This window comes from Marmota marmota, unplaced genomic scaffold (assembly GCF_001458135.2).
Source record: "Marmota marmota marmota unplaced genomic scaffold, marMar, whole genome shotgun sequence".
Lineage (NCBI taxonomy): Eukaryota > Metazoa > Chordata > Mammalia > Rodentia > Sciuridae > Marmota > Marmota marmota.
In genome coordinates, this window is record NW_026000174.1 from 66,464,149 (window position 1) to 66,482,573 (window position 18,425).

Below are 18,425 nucleotides of genomic sequence, written 5' to 3' on the forward strand. Positions count from 1 at the left end.
CCACAAGCCTTTCCTGGGGAAGGAACCAGACTTCCTGCCCCCACCCTCCCAGCCCACTCCCTGCCCCACCTCCCCACCTGTGTGGCTCCTCCCTCCCTCCCCTGAACCCGGGAGGCGCTGCTTACCGCAGCCTCCAATCTAAGATTCATCAATTCATCCAGCTGAGGCTCAGGCTCGAGCCTGGGGCGAGCTGATAAATTACTTTCTCCTAGCAGCCCTAGGAGTGGGTGGCCTCGGCCCATTTTATAAAGGAGGAACCTGAGACTCAGGGAGGTTCTGTCACCTGGCCAAGGTCACTCAGCAATCAGAGGCAGAGCTGGGGACAGAGCCAAGCTCTACCTCTGGAGCCCCACCCTGTGGTGTCACTTCACCCCAGCTGCTGTGGGGTGGTATGGGGGCAACTGTCCTGGTGTCCGCCCTTGCCACTGCCTGGCAGCAAGTGGGGTGCTAAATGTGGGCCTCATCCAATCTTTACCATGGCCCTGAGGTAGCTGGAGGCTCTTGGGTGGGCCATACTGGGGATTGAACTTGGGGTCCTTTACAACTAAGCTACATCCCCAGCCCCTTTTATTTAGGCTCTTCTACCACCAAACTATGCCCCCGGCATCCTCCCCCAGTGCGGCTTTTAGAGATGTTTTATCTTCAGTTGTCGAGGCTGACCTTGAACGTGCAGTCCTCCTGCCTCGGCCTCCTAAGCTGCTGAGAGTACATGTGTGCACCACTGTGCCCACTTTATAGATGAGGAGACTGAGGCTGGGAGAGGCAGAGCCTCAGATGTGGCTTTCCCGTGCCCCTGTGCCAGGCCTGGAGCTGCCCAGCCATAGTGGGGACCCTGGCCCATCCTGCCTACCTGAGGCCCATTCTGACACCCTCAGAGGAGGATGAGGAGGCTGGTGAGGCAGCAAGCCCAGGAGCAGGGCTGGGCGTGGGCCCTGCCCCCATGCAGCTGCCTCCCTGGCCCAGTGGCCTCACAGACAGACGGGGCTTGTGAGAGCCGGGAGCCTCGGAGGACAGCGCGGCTCCTGCCGGCAGCTGCTCAAAGGCCTCTTTGTGGCAAAAGGCTGGCCGTGGGCAGCTGCCCTGCCGGAGGTGCAGACAGCCCAGCCTTTGTGCCATCGTGCTGCCCCTGCCCTGACCTGGGGTCAGCAGGACAGAGGCCCTTGTCTGCAGGAGCCCTGGGGCGTCCTGCAAGGGGCTGCCCTGGACCCGCTGTGGGCTGGGATGGACCCAGGACCCCCGATGCCCACCACAGATCTGCCATGGAGGCAGAGGCCGAGGAGGGCCACAGAAGCCGAGCAGGGCAGTCAGTGGCAACAGCAGCAATGATAACAGGAAGACAGGGCTGCTGGCCTTTGGGGAGCTCTTCCTGTGTCTGCCCAAGAGCAGGTCAGGGGCTGCTCTGACTCCTCAGCTCTGAGGAGTGTGTCGGCCCATTTTAGAGATGAGGAAACCGAGGCTCTGCAAGGACATTCACCCCCATCACATAACTCCCAGGGTTCAGCCAAGTCCCCCAGAGCCCATTCTTCTTTTTAAGAGCTGGGCACCAGGGCACATGCCTTTATTTCATTTATTTATTTTTATGAGGTGCTGAGGATCGAACCCAGTACCTCACACGTGTGAGAGGAGCGCTCTGCCCCTGAGCCCAGCCCCAGCCCCCTCCAGAGCCCATTCTTAAGCACCAGAGCCACCCTGGTGCACAGAGCAAAAGCCGTCTCTGCCCTGTCCCCATAGAGTTCCCAGCCAGCTCACTGGACCCTTGCTGCAGTCTCATGGGAGGGGTCCCATCACCCCACGTTAAAGCCAAGGAAACTCAGAGGCGGGCCGGGGTGCCCAGTGCCAGGTCCGAGTGGGTGATGGGCAAATTGTGCAGGGACACTTTGTGAGGGGGGGCTCCTTGCCTGCACCGTGCAGCTGAGGTGGCATGTTCACCAGGGTAGGGGACAGCCGGGGAGAAGCGACAGAGCCTCAGGAGGAGACTTTGGGATTTGGGGACCAAGGCATGCCCACGGACTGTCCCACTCTTGGAAGGACCAACAGAAATCATCGTCAGGGAAACTGGCACAGAGCAGGGGTGGGGAGGGACGGCCCACGGTCCCCACCTCCGGGCTGGCCTGGCGGGGACGGGGTGGTGATGGCGGCTAAGCTCTGGCTCTCCACCTGCCCGCCTCACTCCATCCCATGGCCGCCCAGGGGGAGGTACTGGAAGCAGAGGCCCCTTCCCCGGGCTGCACTGACCTCTGGCACGGGCGCCCTGATGACTTGGGGTGGGGGTGCATGCTGGAGAGGGACAGGGGCTGGGGCAGACAGCCGGCTCGGTGGCCTCCTGCTGGGCAAGAGGGTGTGCTGTGGCCCAGCTGGCCTTTCATCCCAGCAGGATCAGTTTCCCCATCTGCGAAATGGGTGCTGAGCCTGTGTGGGTCCCCCGGGTGAAGCCTGGTCTGAAGACCCTGTTACGCTGAGGCTGGGACCTTGCTGAGCTGCTTCCCTCCTGTCTCCTTGGCCTCCTCCCCGAAGTCCCTTGCTCTGCCCTGGGAAGGCTGTGCCCCAGACCACGACCCACAGCCCTGGGGAGGAGGCCACGCCTCCCTCAAGCCCTGGTGGCCTGGGGATGACTCACAGCCCTCCCGCCCAGTCTGGATGCTGGGCTGTGAATAAGTAATGCCATTGATATAATAACGAGCAACCCTCAAGATGAGGCCTGTCCTGTCTTCCCCAGGTCCTCTCCAGAGGGCGGGGAGTCAGGCCCTTTGCACCAGCAGAGCCAGGTGCAGGTCCCAGCCCCTCCTCAACTGGCAGCCCTGTCCTCTGCTCCCTTCCTGGACACAGCCAAGGAGATGGGTGAGGGCCAAGGATCCCATTTCTCACTGGAAGGACCAGAGACCTAGAGAGACTGAAGAGCGAATCCAGGACTCCCCGAGGCCCAGCCTCCACCCTGCACGCTTCAGCTGTGCTGGGCTCCCCCTGCCTCAGTCCCCGAGGGCCCTGGCCTAGGGGCCCTGAGAGCCCAGGCTGACCGTCCTGAGACCTGTGATCTGAGTGGGGCCTCCTGCACCACAGCCTTGCCTCCTCCAAGCTCCAAGGTCTGGGCGTTACAGGCAGCTGAGCCGATGCTCCTGTGCGGCGGCCCCGCCCTCCCCAGGATCTGTGCTGATTGAGTCTCCTGTCACAGGGCCGGACACTCTTGCGCTCCCGGGCGGCAGAGCTGTTGGCCTAGCAAGCTCACAGCTGTTTTTTTTTTTTTTTTAATTTTTTTATTAGTTGCTCAAAACATTACAATGATCTTGACATATCATACATTTGATTCAAATGGGGTACGTAATCTTAATCTTGCCAGGTGTACATATTGCAGGATCACATTGGTTATACAGCCACGTTTATACATAGGGCCATACTAGTGTCTATTGTATTGTGCTGCCCTTCCTCTCCCCCCCTCCCCTCAAGCTCACAGCTGTTTATGCAGAGATGAAATCTGTCCAGGTGGACAGACGGCCATGGGCCTCATGCTGCAGTTCCACTGTGGGAGAGGACTGAGGGTAGGTGACGCAGGCACAGGCCCAGATGGTGCCCTGAGCTCTTGCAGCAGCTAAAGTTGGCCAACTCCTTCCCTCACGGCAGGGTCCTGTCCATCAGATGGCCTGGGAGTGGGCTCGGACCTTCAGGGATGCCCCCTGACTTCGGCACCCTGAACCCATGAACAGGTTCCCGAGGTGTCTGTCCACCTCTGTGGGTCTAGCTGGGCCCCCTTGGATATGGGGCCACCTGTCCCATCCTGAGGTCCTTGTCTTTCCTCTCTAGGGGCTGTAAGGGACACCTGAGTGGACATTTCAAGGCCACCTGGTCCCTGGGCACCGTGGGGCATGTTTATGCCACCCCTGTCGGGTAAGTGCCTGTTCCAGTTGCGGCTGCTCACGCACCTGGCTGGTGTCTGTGGAGGCATCTGGGGGAGGAGGGAGCAAATCCCTTGGAGTGGCCCCAGGGCAGCAGTTGGCTGCAGACAAGCCCCCCAGAGCGTCCGTTCTAAAGCACTCACACTCAGTGCTGGGTCTCCCAGGGCGGTTGGGGGCTCAAATGAGCGTGGTCGGAAAGGAGCCCTTCTGAGCTGGGCCACTTTGTGCAAGGACCGGAGAGAACCGTTTCCTGAATGTGGGGGGCTAGATGCTGCTGTGGACAGGCTTTCCTTAGGGGCTGGGGGTGTGCAGTGCCTCCACCCCTCCCCACGCCCCTGCTGCGCCAAGAAGGGTTCACCTGGGACTGGAACCTGGAGTACTGAGTAACAAGTACTGAGTACCAAGTACTGAGTGCACACAGGGAGGGCCATGGCTCCCTCTACAGCTGGGCCTGGAACCCCCTGTCCTGACTCCAGAGCTTCATGATCTCAGTGAGGCTGGTGGCCAAGGACCTTTTTCTCGGGGCCTGCGGTGCCTGTGCTGAGCCCACTGTTGCTCGGCTCAGCTCCCACCACTCGGGCAGAGGTGGCCAGCCCGGGTCTCCCTCTCACACTGTCCCTCCCTCCTGGCCTGTTGACCTTTACTGGCTGCCACCTGCCTGCGCTGGGGTCTGATCACAGCAGCCAGGCCGTGCGGTGTGCAGCAGAGTGTGACCAGGGATGCCGATCTCCCGCCAGCACACTGGCTGCCCGAGGGGTGTCTGGGCCCAGCCGGAGGGTCAGTGGTCCTAGGCTGGCACGGGCTGGGGGCCTGGGTCTCAGGTCAGACATGGGAGCTGAGGCCGAGCTCAGGCCTGGGGCCGGCATGCTGGGGGCTGGGGGGACGCTCTCCTAGTACAGCTTCATGCTCATTAGGAGGGAGTTCTGCTGGCTTTGAGGTTACCCTTTTAATTAAGCCAATTAATTAGTGTCTTTAATGAAGCAGATTAACCAGGCCGGGCTCTGTAAATGGGGGGCTGTCACAGCTCACACTTGCCTGCAGGGCTGGGTTTGAAATGGCTGCTAGGCCAGGCCTCCCTCCAGGGTGCTACGGCACTGGATTGGGCCAGGGACATCTGTGTCATGCCAGGGACTGGGGCCAGGAACCCAGGCCTGGGTGGGGGAGGCAAGGTGGGTCTGAGGCTGCAGGGAGAGTCCCCGACCCAGACACCTGGGCAGGAACAGGCCAGGGCGGGGCAGGACGCAGGAGGAAGGAGGAAGGTGGGGACCCTGGCCTGGGCTCCCTGGGCTCTTCAGCGTGTGGCCTGGGCCCGGGGTTGCCCGTCTCCTTCTCTTGCCCTCCCTCCCTGAGGCTGCTGGGACCTGGCAGCTTCTAGCCCTGGGGGTGGGCAGAGCCTCTGGAGCCCCTCTCCTGTTCCCCCGCCTGCAGAGCGGGAAGGGGGTCTGCTCAAGGTCACCCAGGAGCTGTGGCAGGGCGGAGATGGGAGTCCTTGTCCCTGCGTTCCTCCCACGTCATCCTGCCCACCCACCTCTGCTGGCGCTTAGCTTCCCACGGCGGTTATATGGTTATGGAGCGTTTCCTATGCGCCAGGCACCATGCCGAGCACTCCACGATCCTGAGATCTGCTGGATGCCACTCTCCAGCTTGGGAAGGGCTGGAGGGAAGGCCCTGGCCCTGGTGGCAGGAGGCAGCTGTCACCTGAGCCTGTGAATGGAAGGAGAAGCCAGCCCTAGGGCTCCCGAGTCCTCCCACCGTCCTCCCACCGAGCAGGAGAGGGGAGCCCCACTGTTAGCCAGGGGCAGCGGAAGGATGAGGAGCCACAGGAGGGGAAGGAGGCCCCCACCTCCCTGGAGACGTCTGTATGTCTCACCAGGGAACGGAGGACAGATGGAAGCCTGTTCCAGGGTGGGCTAAGCCCTGGCAGAGGTAGTTGGCTCAAGCCATGACAGGAGAGATTTAGGTTAGACAGAGGAGGAACTGCCTGACAAAGGGGATTATTAAGTTTGCAGAGGCAGGAAGCGCTGCCTTCGCCCGGAGACTGTGCTCTATGGTGGCGCGGTGACAGTGGGCCTTTGGAAAACACATGCTCTATAAATCCAGGGTGGCACCTCTAGTTAATATCAACCAAGTATGCGCTGGGTACGATGCCCTCGCAACTTTCACCCCTTTCATCTCCTCTCTGCCTAGGGGCATCTGGCAGGGTGCAGGCTGGCAGCTGACCAGCGGGCCTCGGGTTGGTCCCAGCCCCAGGGCAAGCCAGGGTTCCTGGGCCTCAGTCTTCTCATCTTTTAAAGGGGTAGAGAGCTTCCTGGGGAGAGAAGCGCACCTCTCAGTGCCCAGAGAAGACAGGAAGGCCTTCCCTGCTACCAAATGGACGTACTTTCTTGTCCCTGTTCTGTCCCTCCACCTGGCCAGCCCCTCCCTGCCCCGTGGGCCCTTCCCTTGTCATTTATTCTCCATCTTCTTGAGTGTCCACCTCTTCGGGTGGCAATCTCCAGCCAACTTTCAAGGGCCCTGTGTTGTCACTTGTGAATAATGACCCCTGAGCTGGGCTGTCGCTCACTGGTAGAGCAGGTGTTGAGCATGCGTGAGGCCGAGTTCATCCCCAGCACCAACACCCCAAACCTCTGGGGCTCTCCTTTCACCTTAACTACCGTCCTCTCCATCCACCCTGGCGCTGGATTTCTCAAGTGGCTTGTGACCCTCCCTCTGCAGCCCCCTGCACACGCCTCCCACTTCCACAGAACCTTCCTTGCCTCTCCCTGGAGACACCCCTTCCTCCCCGAGGCCTGCTCTGCTCCCCTAGCCTGGTCCAGAAATTGGTCCTCCTCACTGCCAACCCGTGGGTCCTGAGAGTGACCTTCAGCCCTAATTGTCCCCAAACCCCTTGCACCCAGCGTAGAGGCTGCCTGGGAGCAGGCACTCCTCTGGGGCGGGGGCTGGGGGCGGGGTGAGGGGCAGCTGTCCCTGCTGGCTAAGTCTCTGATATACCCACAGAGGGACACTGCGGGGTGGGCAGGAGATAGCAGTGGGAACAAACGCCATCATCACCTCGGAGACACCTCTTTAAAACCAGCTGGAAGCAGCCGGGTTCCTGGGTGGGTGGCATTGCCCTTCATTAGCGGGAACCACAGGGACAGGCGCTTTGTACAGGCCCGGAGGGAGCTGGAGGGGGAGCAGCCTGTCCCCATCATGGGGGGTCTTCCTGCCTCAGTAGAGCTAATAGCCAGAGGCACCTCCCCGTGTCCTTTCCCAGCACTGGGTACTAGGTGACATTCTCTGCCTGTCCGTTTCACTCCCTGAGACAGTGTGCTCTGGAGGCCGTAGCCTCACCACGTGTCCCGTGTCCCCAGGGCCTGGAGTGTTAAAGTGGTGATGTCTGAGGATGGCAGCTGGGTGGTGCTGGGCGGTGGGTGAGCCCAGTGACACTTGACTACTCCTGGTGCCTTGCTTTCCTCTGCACAGAGAGGACCCTGGTGTGGCTCAGCCTTCCCCTGAGTACAGTTCTTAACACCAGTGACTGCTGGGTTATGTCCCTGTCCCTCCTGGGCTGCTGGGGCAGGCAGGGTGGGGACAGATGCCAACGGCTGTGTGCACAGGCTCTCTGGGATATGCCGTCAGGCCTCTGGGCCTGGCCTCCCGTCCACAGGAGGGGAGCACGATTTGTCAGTGTGTCCCGGCTGTGGGAAGGCTGGCGGGGGACGTGTTAAGAGCAGAGAGAGAGGAGGGGATTCCGAGCCCGCTCCAGCCCCCACTAGCAAGATGCAGCTGCAGAGGGACCCGGCCTCCTCTGCTCCGGTCCTCGGCTTCCTGGTGAAACCGCCCGGGAAGGCGCTGCCTGTTTGGCTTTGGTGGAGGGGCTGTGCTGGGAGCCTGCCTCGGCATCAGTCTCAGGGTCCCCGCAGCCCCTCTCCCCACTCCCTGCTCCCCACCCGCCAGGCTCTGCCTCAGTGCTGGGGGGACTCAGTGCTGGGGGGACGGGGCTCCCTCCTGTGGAAACTCACACCCACGGGCCGAGCTGTCTGCAGGGAGGAGGTTGGTGAGGACGGGGAGCAGCTGCAGGAACAGGAGGCTGTGCGTGAGGGGGACAGACGGACAGAGAGACGGAGCCCAGATCTCCATCTGGAGGCGACAGCCTGGGGCCAGGTGGGTGGTCCACCCTACCCCCACCCAAACCCCACACAGAGGGGCGGGGCAAGGGTGGCCGGGCTGCCAGGGCTAGCTGTGATGAGGATGCGGGCCACCGGGTCCTGCCCACTAGCCGCACTCCCTGGGGACCGCCGAGAATCTGGTGGGGGTACTTCGCCAACCCAGGGGTCTCCACAATGTGGGGTGGGTAGCCTAAGCCCTGGTGAGAAATGAGGTGTCTGGTGGGTCCCACCCCTCAGAAGTTGTCCCCCACTGCTGTAGTCCTGGTCACACCCAGACTCCAGGCCCTGGGATCAGGGCGGCCTCCACCCCAGGCGCACTGGCAGGCCTGAGCCCCCTCTCAGCCTCGCATCCCCGACTGCCCACAGCCTGCCTGTGGCCTCTGCACCAGTGCCACCCATGGCTAGCCTGCACCCCCTCCCCAGGTGTCACTTAGTGAGTGCTCGGCTGGCTCCCAGGTGGCACTCTGGGCCACTCTGGGCCTCCAGCCAACAGCTAGTTTATAAGGCTGGGGGAAGGTCTCGGGGCAGGCCCGGCGGGGGGCTGAACTTAAGGATGGGCACAGTCCACTGCCAGGGCCTCCCTGTACTGAGGCAGGTAGGAGGGACGGGGGTCCCTCTGCCCCGTGCACGTGCAGCTCCTGCTCAGTGGGCCGCGTCACCGGTGGAGGTGGAATTAGAACGTCCTTGCAGTGCCAGGCTCATGCCAGCTCCGAGGACGGGCAGGAAGCAGACCCGTTCCTGCCCTCAGGATGCCCTGGCCAGGAAGGACGCGGGGCCAGGAGACTCTCCAGAGCTCCCCAGAGATGAGGGAAGGACAGCATCCCGCGGCCAGCTGGCTGACTGCCCCCAGGGACGTAACGCCCAGGGGCCTGTGACCCGGGAAAAGCAGGGTTGAGAGAGTGAGCTGAAGGCCTCTGTCCGCAGACCTGAGGGCGATCTTCCCACAGAGGCCCATGGAGTCCAGGAGTGGGGGCGGGCCTCGGTCAGGGCTCACTCTGCCCCGCTCTGCACAGGTTCCCAGCCCAGCCAACCCTCACAACCCGCAGGCAGGCGGCAGCGCCCCCAGTTCACAGATGCAGAAACGGAGGCCGAATGGGGGAAGCCGCAGGGTTTGGTCTCGGGCGGGTCTGCCCCCAGATCCAGGTCTTTTGCCACCCCTGCCACCCCTGTGCGGTGGTTCCCAGAATAATGCTAACAGCTGCCTCCCTAGCTCCCGCCTGGGCCCGGCCCCACCCACAGCTCGCCCTCCAGGGACGGCCATCCCCTATCATCTGTGCGCCACGTAATACTGCACAGTGGAATCTTCTAACACAGGGCGGCGTCAAGTACGATCACAAACCCATTACTGTCCCATTTTCCTAATATATGACACCCTTCCGCGGCCCCCAGCGACTGCAGGTCTGAGATAGACGGTGGAGTGTCGTCCACCCACGAAGTTATTAATCCTCTCATGTGGCAGGTGGCTGGGGGGCAGAGCATCTGAGCAGGGAGCCTGCTCCTGCTGCTGGGTGGGCACCTGCACACCTGGGTGGGTCGGTGTCAGGCCAGGCCTTTCCCGGGCAGCAGCGGCTTCGTGCCTTCCGGAAGGGGCAACAGATGCCCCAGGCCTGGTAGATGAGGACACTGGGAGGGGCAGCAGAGGAGCTGGCAGCTGCCGGGTGCGGCGGGCATGGCCCTGTAATTGGGCAGCCTGTTCCCAGATAAGGCCCATGACACTGAACAGCTTCCCTCTCACGCCGACCACGGCCGCTCATTTCCTGCTCCCCGGCCGCCAGTGATGCCAATTACCTCGCCTCCTGCTCGCCAGCGGCGGCTGTTGGGGCGGCCAGATGATTCCTCTGTCATCGGCCTGGGCCTGGATCCTTTCTAGAGGGTGGGAGGGCCTGCGGAGGACAGCCTGCGGGTGTGGGCAGGACTGCCATGGGGGCACTCCCAATTGCCTGGTCTCGGCCACCCGGGGCACAGCTGAGGGGGGGGCGACACATGGACCCAGGCCTCCCTGGGAAGCCCGTTTTCTTGTCTGCCCCCACCCCAAAACCACAAACAGGGGTTTGGGCCTTGTGAGTGGGCTGAGGAGCTGGTGGGTGGCCATGGGAAAGGCCAGCAAAGCCCGTCCACCCTGGGCTTCAGCCGCTCTCGGGCCTGGCCCCTTCCCCTGCCCGCCTCTCCTCTCCTCCCCCTGGTAGTGCTTTGGACCCAGCAGACCCGTCCTGCTTGTGAGGCCCTTGGGACCTATTGCCTCGTGTAAAGCTGGCGAAGGCAGTGACCTTAAAGCATGGGCGTGAGGACTGGCCAGATGAGATGTCTGGACACGGGGCTACCGCAGCAGAGAGGAGGCTCCTTCTACCTCAGAGCTCCACACTCAAATTCTGCTTGGTGGGTGGAATGAGGATGGGCACCCATTTTGCACTGGGGGAGTCTGAGCCTCACACATAGTTTTGATGGGTGCTGAAAGGACGGGACTGCTCCTGGCCCTTTTCCTCCTCTTCTGCCACCCCAGGGGACAGACTGGGGGGAAAGAGGGAAAGAACAGCCTGTGGGAAAGGGTCAAAGCCTGGCTCCAGGCTCCACTCACTGATGGGGAGAATGGAGAGGCAGGTCAAGGTGTCATCCAGGCCACTGCCGAGGGAACACTGTGTGCCTATCTGGGGGGGACACCTTGGCTATCTGTAGGGGTGGTGGGAGGAGGCACACCCAGATGGGAGGCTGGACAGGAAGGGATGTGCTCGTTGGTTTTGAGGGGCACCCGGGCCCTTCTACCAGCAGACCCTGAGCACCAGCGCTTCCCAGGACATCCATGCCACAGGCACTGCCACTCTTTTTTGGGTTACAGGTGGCACTGTGACCAGGGAGGTGTCTGGGTCTCCTAAGGGTCTTGAGGAGCTGGGATAGTGATGGTTGGTGTCCCTCAAGCCCAGAGAGTGGCAGATCACCCAGCTACACCCCACCACTGAGTAGACCGAGACCTTCCTGTCAAGTCTGGATCTATTTCATCTCCAAGGGGATCAACCCAGATATTCATTTTGAGGATCCCAGGGGGGTTGACAAACCTCCCCCTCCACAGAAGCCCACTCCTATGTGCTGCTTGGTTGCCATGGATTGCCAATATTGGAGGAATCTGGACTGCAGAGGTGGGGGGGTGGTCAGTGGCCACGCTGGGGTGCAAGGGAAGGGGAATGTGAGGTTGAGGTGCCCTGGGCATCATGGGCAGAGAAGGGCGATTCAGGTGCCAGACCCCCTCCTTTGCTACAGTGGGGGAGGAGGGTGAACAACTCCCTAAGGGGCAACTAACAGACCAATTAAGCTGCCAATAAAAAATTTAATCAAGTAATAATGCACCTTACTTTGTTTAATTAGTGTTCTGTCAAGTGAATGAATATTTAAGGCACGGGCTGCAGTGCCAGCATCTGCCCAGTGGGCAGAGAGGCGGGGCCCACATTTCAATCGGCCTGACAGCTCCCCACGCGGGCATTGATCGCTGCCTCCCCACCCAGGAGGCCCCAAAGCGCCGTCCTGCGCAGCTCTTCATCCCCTTGTACGCGGGAGCTGGGGCTCTGGGTCCCTGTCTGGGTCTCAGTTTCTTTATCTGTAAAATGGGAGGCAGGCCTCCAGACGAAACCCAACATTTCTGCTAATCTTAGAAAGCCCTCTGATGGATTTTGTTTATGGAACCCCAGAGACCCAGGCAGGTGCGGAAGGCATTTGGGATTCTGGGAGCCTGGTTTGTGCTCCCTGCATCCCCCACCTCATGGGGTGCTTGGGGTCTGGTAGCTCTGTGGCTGAAAGTCAGAACTCTGTGTGCCTGGCAGCCGTACCTGGAGAAGACTCCAGCCCTTTAAGACCCTGAGAGGTGCCCCCCACCTACCCCCCCACCCCCGCCCGCGCAGCCCCAAGAGCCCCAGGTTGGGGACTTAAACGGAGTTCTCTGGGCTGCATGACCTGGGGCAAGGGGTGGCTAGCTTCACTTCCCTCCTCCGTTCATTCGTTCAGCACCCTGGGGGCTGGGTTCTGTATGGCGCCCAGCGTCTTTTCCCGGAAAAAACGTGGAACTTCTGTTGCCTGCAAAGCCCAGCTTTGGAGTCCTGCCGCGGCTCGGTGCCCCCTTTCGCCTGGCCTCCCTCCGCCAGCGCGAGGCTGTGGGCGGCGGCCGGAGCCCTCGAGTCCCACCCCCGGGGTCGTTTGAATATTCATGACCTTGGCGGGCATGCGCACCTCGGCGGCGAGGCTCCCGGTCCGCCTGCGACGGGGCGGGCGGCGGGGCTCCCCTCCCCAATCCGAGACCCTCATCCGCGACCGCCGCCTCCCTTTTCTGCTGGAAAAGGCCTGGCGTCTCCCCCTACACCCAACCACCTGAGAGCCCCGCGCTGGAAGGACTTTGGTAATTATTTGTTTCAGTTGAGCTGTTTTCAGTCTAGGCTAGGCTGAGTCTTGTAATGAGTATGGATTTGCCAGTAAATAAGTCCCCCGCTTCTAACCCCTGTAATAAATGCATTTGGAGTAATCTGGCGATCACGCGGTGTAATTGCTGGCTGTCAGGGCAGATGGATGCTCCCCGGCTGACTTTGCTGCCGTCCGCCCTTCCTTCATGCTGCGCCTCCGCCCCCTGCCCCCAGCCCCAGCCTGGAGGTGAGGGCCGTCTGCCAGGGGAGAGGAGTGGGCCTGGCCTGCTGGGACCCCAGTCCTACCCCCAGGACCTTGGGGCCCCTCCTGCACCCAGCGCGGCTTTCCAAGTGGCCTGCCTCCGACCCTGGCGCACCGCTAGGCAGAACCTCCGCCACACTGCGCCACCAGGGCCTTGTTCAAAAGGCAGGGTCCTGGCCACCCGTTACTTGCTGGGTTTGGACTGACTGTAGCTGGGATTTAAAATGCTTCTCCATGCCCCAGGTTAGGCATAGAGGGCTTTTGGGGGAGCATCAGATTCCAACTTTAATTTTCAGAAGAGTAAATTAGATGCTCTAGAACTTGGCTGTCTTCCCCCCACCCCCATTTCCACTGATTCTTTTTGGCTACTTTTTTTTGGGAGGGGTACTGGAGATTGAACTCAGGGGCACTGGATCGCTGGGGATACATCCACAGCCCTATTTTGTATTTTATTTAGAGATCGGGTCTCACTGAGTTGACTAGGGTCTCCTGTTTTTGTTTGTTTTTCTGGGTGGTGCTGGTGATTGAACCCAGTACCTTGTGCATGCAAGGCAAACACTCTACCAACTGAGCTATATCCCCAGCCCCTAGTGCCTCCCTTGCTTTTGCTGAGGCTGGCTCTGAACTTGTGATCCTCCAGTCTTAGCTTCCTGAGCTGCTGGGATTACAGGCCTGCACCACCCCGCCCAGCTTGGCTATTTTTCCAAATAAATTCTGCTCTGTTCACGCCTCTGAGACTTGTCCAAGCCTCTGCCTTGTGGACTTTTGCCCCCTCTCTACAGTGGAATGCCCACTTGTCGGCTCAAATGCCCCTCCTCCATGAAGCCTGCCTGGACTTCCCCAAGGTTTCCATGGTTGGACATTGCAGCTGACTTTTTACACAGAGGCCTGATCCTGCCTCACTCTGAGCACGGCTCCTCCCCTTCACTCCTTTGCATGGCCCCTGTGCTTTGCACAGTGCTTGACGCACAGTAATCACTCAATAAACACAAGATGCATGAATCAGTGAGTGGTCAGCTCTGGCTGTCTCCCAGGGGAGCCCCAAATTGATGGGCTGGCTTGGGTTGGTTTAATCAAAGGTCCTCCCGAAGCTGGGGGTCTTATACCTGCCCATACGTGGGACCACCACTGGGTACACTGAATGGGGGCATGCCATCAGGTACTAGAAGAACCATCCCATCTCACGCGTGGCTGAGGGACACAGCATGGATTTCAGCCTCTGGGCACAGCCTCCTCCTGGCCTCTGGCACCCAGCTTGGGTGAGTGGGAGAATCTCCTCACTCTGGGTCAGGGTCAGCTCTTCTGGTTGGTTCTAGGTGCTGGGGATGGAGTCATCAAGAAGCCTGCAATGTCCTGTGCCTCTGCTCTGCAGCGAGGCTTCCCCGGGAAACCAAAGGCTCTTTATGCCACCCCTGCCTGCTGGGGCTCTGGATGGCTGGTGTGACTGGCTCAGGGCTGACCCCACACTCAGGAGGAGCCCCTCCACCCTGGCACCACCTCCCAGGCCAGCCCTTCCTGGCCTGCTCTCTGCCTGGCTCTTCGGTGCTCTGGCCTGGTGTAGGACTGGGACACCATAGCTGCGGGGGTCAGGGCTTCAGCTCCATTTTTGGCTGTGACGGGTTAAGAGAGGTAACGTGAGGGGAAAGTACCTCTCTGTGCCTCGGTTTCCTCATCTGGACAGTGTGGAGCGTTACAGTAGCACTCCCCCCCCCCCCCGGGAGGGGGGATACTGGCTAAATGAATTGACAGCTGCAGGACACCTAGGGGCTTGCTGGGTGTAGGGAGGGGCCACACAAAAGCCAGCGGAGACCTTGTGCCACATGCCAGGGAAGCCCAAGGAGCGGAGGAGGCAGTGGAGGCCAACTTCTATAGTGACCTGAAGGATGGACGGGGTGTTCATCAGGGTTGGGGCCCCAGCGCCCCAGGAAGCTCCATGCTGCCCTGCGTCCCTGCTCCTGGGAGCTCCCTTAGGAACAAAAGTGCCCCGGAGGAGTGAGGTTTGGGTGATGTGGGTGTCTGCTGGAGGGTGGCCGGGAACACACCAGCCTGTGCTGAAGCCGCCACTCCCCACGCGGGCAGCCACTGCTGGTCCTCGCCGGCTGACAGCCAGCAATCATGTCTAATAAACGCCCCAAATGAGACAGCCGAACATGAGCACCTTGGTCTAACAATGCAATTAGCACAGACAATGCCTCCCGCTTCCTCCCGGGCCCGAGAGAAGGTGGCGCAGGGTGGGGGACGAGCGGGGCCCTCCCCAGTGAGCTGTGGAGAGGTTTGAAAAGGAACCGGCGATGGACTAAGAGGTGACAATGAATCGCATCCGAGTGACGGGTGCTCTGGTTGTCAGGCAGCCGCGCAGGGAGGGAGCACATCTTCCCTGGATCTTTCCAGGCTGCCCGGCCGGCTTTGAAGAGCAGCACCCACACAAACCCGAGGTCGCCTTCTCTGTGCGCTGTCTCTCCCGACCCTCCGGCTCCCCCGCCCCCCTGCATCCTCTCTCGTCTTCTGAGGACAGATGCAGGCTGGGTTTACATGAATAAAACATTAGCAAAGGGGGGAAAAATCCCAAACTGCACAGCCCGGGGTTGGGGACAGAAAGCAACCAAGCAACACTGCAGCCTCCTGGTGCAGCTCGGTGTGTGCTGGGGGCGGAGGGGTGGCGTCTCATCCCAGGGAAGGCCCTGCTTACGGGGGCAGACCCTGTGGGACTCGGGCTTCCGATGAAAGGCTGAGCAGGGTCAGCGCTGGGGCTGGCACCAGCTCCTCTGGGCTCCGGGGCGAGCAGCAGTCTATTTTCTTTGGGCCAGAAAGAAAGGGCCCCCTCCATCCTGGCCGGGCGGGCAGGGTGGGTGCATGTGTGCCTGACGAGCCTCCCCGGGAGCTGCCTGGTGGCTGACGGATCTGCTTCCCTCTCTGGCCCTATTGAAACCCCAGAGCGTCCTGACACCATCAGGACAGGGTGCAGAGCACCGGGCCTCTGGCAAGGCATTCATGGCCCAGAGGGAGGGAGGGGTCTTTCTCTGAGTTGTCCCCACTCTTCCCTGCGGCCCCCAGCAGGCAGCCAGTCCTGGCAGAAGCCGGCAGAGGGGGGCTGCCAGCCAACCCTCAGGCACTCGGTGGCCAAGTCCTTGTTTCACAAGGACCTTGATCACTCATTCATTCCAAGAGTGCTTCCGGAGCCCACCCACGATGCCACAAGCAGGGTGCCAGGCAGGAGGGACACGGTGGTGACCCAGACAGACTGGGGTTCTTTCCCCATCCCCCAGCCCTGAAGCACAGCCTGGAGGGGAAACAGGCCATTCCTGGGGCAGTGACGGATGATGCTGGGGACAAGAACAGTGATGAAGCAGCCTGGGGTAGGCTGGGCCCAGGATGGGCACCTGAGCCACCTGGGGGCACGGGGAAGACTCGAGAGATGGGCATGGAGAAGGGGAGGTGGCCGAGAGAGGGTGCAGGAAGACGACCTGGGGTCCAAGCAGCCCCCAGGGGAATGCAGAGGTGAAGGACCAGGAAAGGGGACAGGAGGGCAGAGGCTCTGGCAGGTGGGCAGGCCCCTTCCGCCAAGCTTGAAGGAGGTGGGGTTTTGTTCCAAGGGCAGCTGGGGCCTTGGAGGGTTTGTTCGTTGGTTGGTTTTGGTTTGGGTGCCCCTGAGCTCAGGTCTCTGCCTTGGAAGGTCTTAAGCCAGGTCCCGATATGGTCAGACTTACCACTTTCAAAGTCGTTCCCCTCTATAACAGCACTTCCCGAGGCCCTAGTGAGCTCCGGAAGGGACTGTGGTGGTTCTGGGTTACAGAAAGCTTAACAAATGAAAAATGAGTTGGCCAGGGGGGCACAGGCCTGTAATCCCAGCAGCTAAGGAGGCTGAGACAGGAGGATCCCAAGTTTGAAGCCAGCCTCAGCAACTTAGCATGGCCCTATTGAGACCTTGTCTCAAAATAAAAAATAAAAAAGGGCTGAGGGGGATGTGGCTCAGTGGTTAAGCACCCTGGGGCTCAATTCCTGGAACCAAGAAGAAAAACAAAAACAAGTCCATCCTGCAAGGACACAGGCCACAGCAAGAGCAGAGCACACTGAGGCTCCCAGGAAGGCTTCCCAGGGGAGGTGGCCTTTGGGTGGGTCGTGATGGATGACCAGGAGCTAGCCAAGCATTATAAAGTTGTATTTAAATAATCACTCTCCTTAGGGGCTGTGGCCTCCCAGGTGGGAACAGGATGTGAACCCCCAGGTATGAGGCTTACTTACTCTGCCCAGGTGCCCTGAGCAGCCTGACCCACCGAATCCTAACACCCATCCTGTAAAGAACCCCATTTTACGCAGAGGCAACTTGAGGCACAGACTAGAGCAGATGGCCTGAGGGCCAGGACATACAGAGCCAGGTTTAAACCCAGGATGTGGCTCCAGAGCTCATGTCCCCAACCACTTCCTGGCCCTGTCCCCAGTGTGCTGGAGAGTCCCTCTCCTCCTTCACACCGATGGTTACTGCAAGATGGCATGAGGGGCCCAGTGTCCCGGTCCACTTGCGCGGGCTGGGTGGCTTCCTTGGGATGGGAGGCCTGAAGACAGAGTACGTGAGCCCCAGCAGAACGGGAGCTCCCAGTTCTCCTCAGGCAGGCTGGGGGGAGGCCGGCTCCCCCACCCTCAGGAACCCGCAGCACCCAGGCAGCACAGAGCAAGGGATGGGGAGGGCGGAGAGGCCTCCCTGGGCGGCCCAGGCGGAGGGCGGGTGGCCTCATTTAGAGGGCACAGCCTCCTCGCGCTCGCTGTCTCTCCGGAGGATGGTGAGGGGGAATCCATTATCGGGCAAAATAGCAGCTGCTGACGTGAAAATGAAATATAGATTCAATACCTGCGCCTTCCTGCTCACAAATCATGCCCCCGGCCCAGGTGATAGCCGGCACAGGCGCCCGGCTCAGATAACAGAAGGAGGGACAGTGGGGACAGAGGCAGGCCTTGCCACCCACCCCAGCTCCCCAGCAGTTCTCCCTGGAGCTCAGGACTCAGGCTCAGCCTCCCTGCGCTGGGGCCCTGGAGCAGGTGGGGTGCACAGGGGAGAGCGCCCTCAGCCCCTGCCGTCGGGGGGGCCTGGCAGGCTGCAGCCAGGCTTATGATCTGGGGGAGGCCCCCAAGGCCGCTGGTTTCCCAGACTGCAGGCAGCTGTGCCACCCCCCATGTTCCCTCCAGCGCTGCGCCTGGGGGTCAGGGAGGAGCTGAGCCCCACTTCCTGCGCCTGTGCATCGGTGGCGGTTTGCTCGAGTTTTTACGAGTGGGCTGGCGGGGAGCTCATGGCGGGGAGCTCATCCCGTTACGATGCACTCAGGGACCCTGACGACTAATTTAATTTAAAACAGCCTTGCAATAAAAGCTCAGGACGGAAAACCGCCGAGTCTTGGGGGTTATTTAACAAATTGCCTCACAGATAAATACATGACAATGATTCTCAAACCGGAGTTGTGCGAAGTTGAAGTAAAATTAAGAGAGTCGAATCAAAATGTAAATTAATAGCGTTGAGAGACAGCGTTTGAATTGGCAGGAGTCACGCTTTGGGAGTGTTGGCAACGTTTTTGCCTTCTGTTCAGTGACGTGGCCCCTCGAGGCTGGGCCAGAAGTCCCTGCAGTCCCAGCAGCCGGCAGCTGGGGGGGGGTGAGGCTGTCCAGCCTCATCCAGCATCTGCTTGTCCCAGTGTCCCACCTTCTGGGTGCCTAGACCATCAGCCCCTGCAGGCCCAGGCCAGGGACCAACAAGACT

At 60.8% G+C, this 18,425-nt stretch overlaps 2 protein-coding genes across 10 annotated transcripts in view; one reads left to right on the forward strand and one right to left on the reverse strand.

Annotated features, from left to right (window-relative positions):
• Macrod1 (mono-ADP ribosylhydrolase 1) overlaps positions 1-18,425 on the reverse strand; it is a 142,925-nt gene that overhangs the window by 43,580 nt on the left and 80,920 nt on the right. The window lies entirely within an intron of this gene.
• Flrt1 (fibronectin leucine rich transmembrane protein 1) overlaps positions 1-18,425 on the forward strand; it is an 83,978-nt gene that overhangs the window by 15,626 nt on the left and 49,927 nt on the right. The window contains exon 1 of one of the 5 annotated variants that reach the window (XM_048789062.1): positions 3,801-3,879. The exons of the other annotated variants lie outside the window; for them this stretch is intronic. The gene's annotated coding sequence lies outside the window, so the exon portion shown is untranslated. Of the gene's footprint in view, positions 1-3,800; positions 3,880-18,425 lie in introns of those variants that run through there. 5 annotated transcript variants of the gene reach the window in all.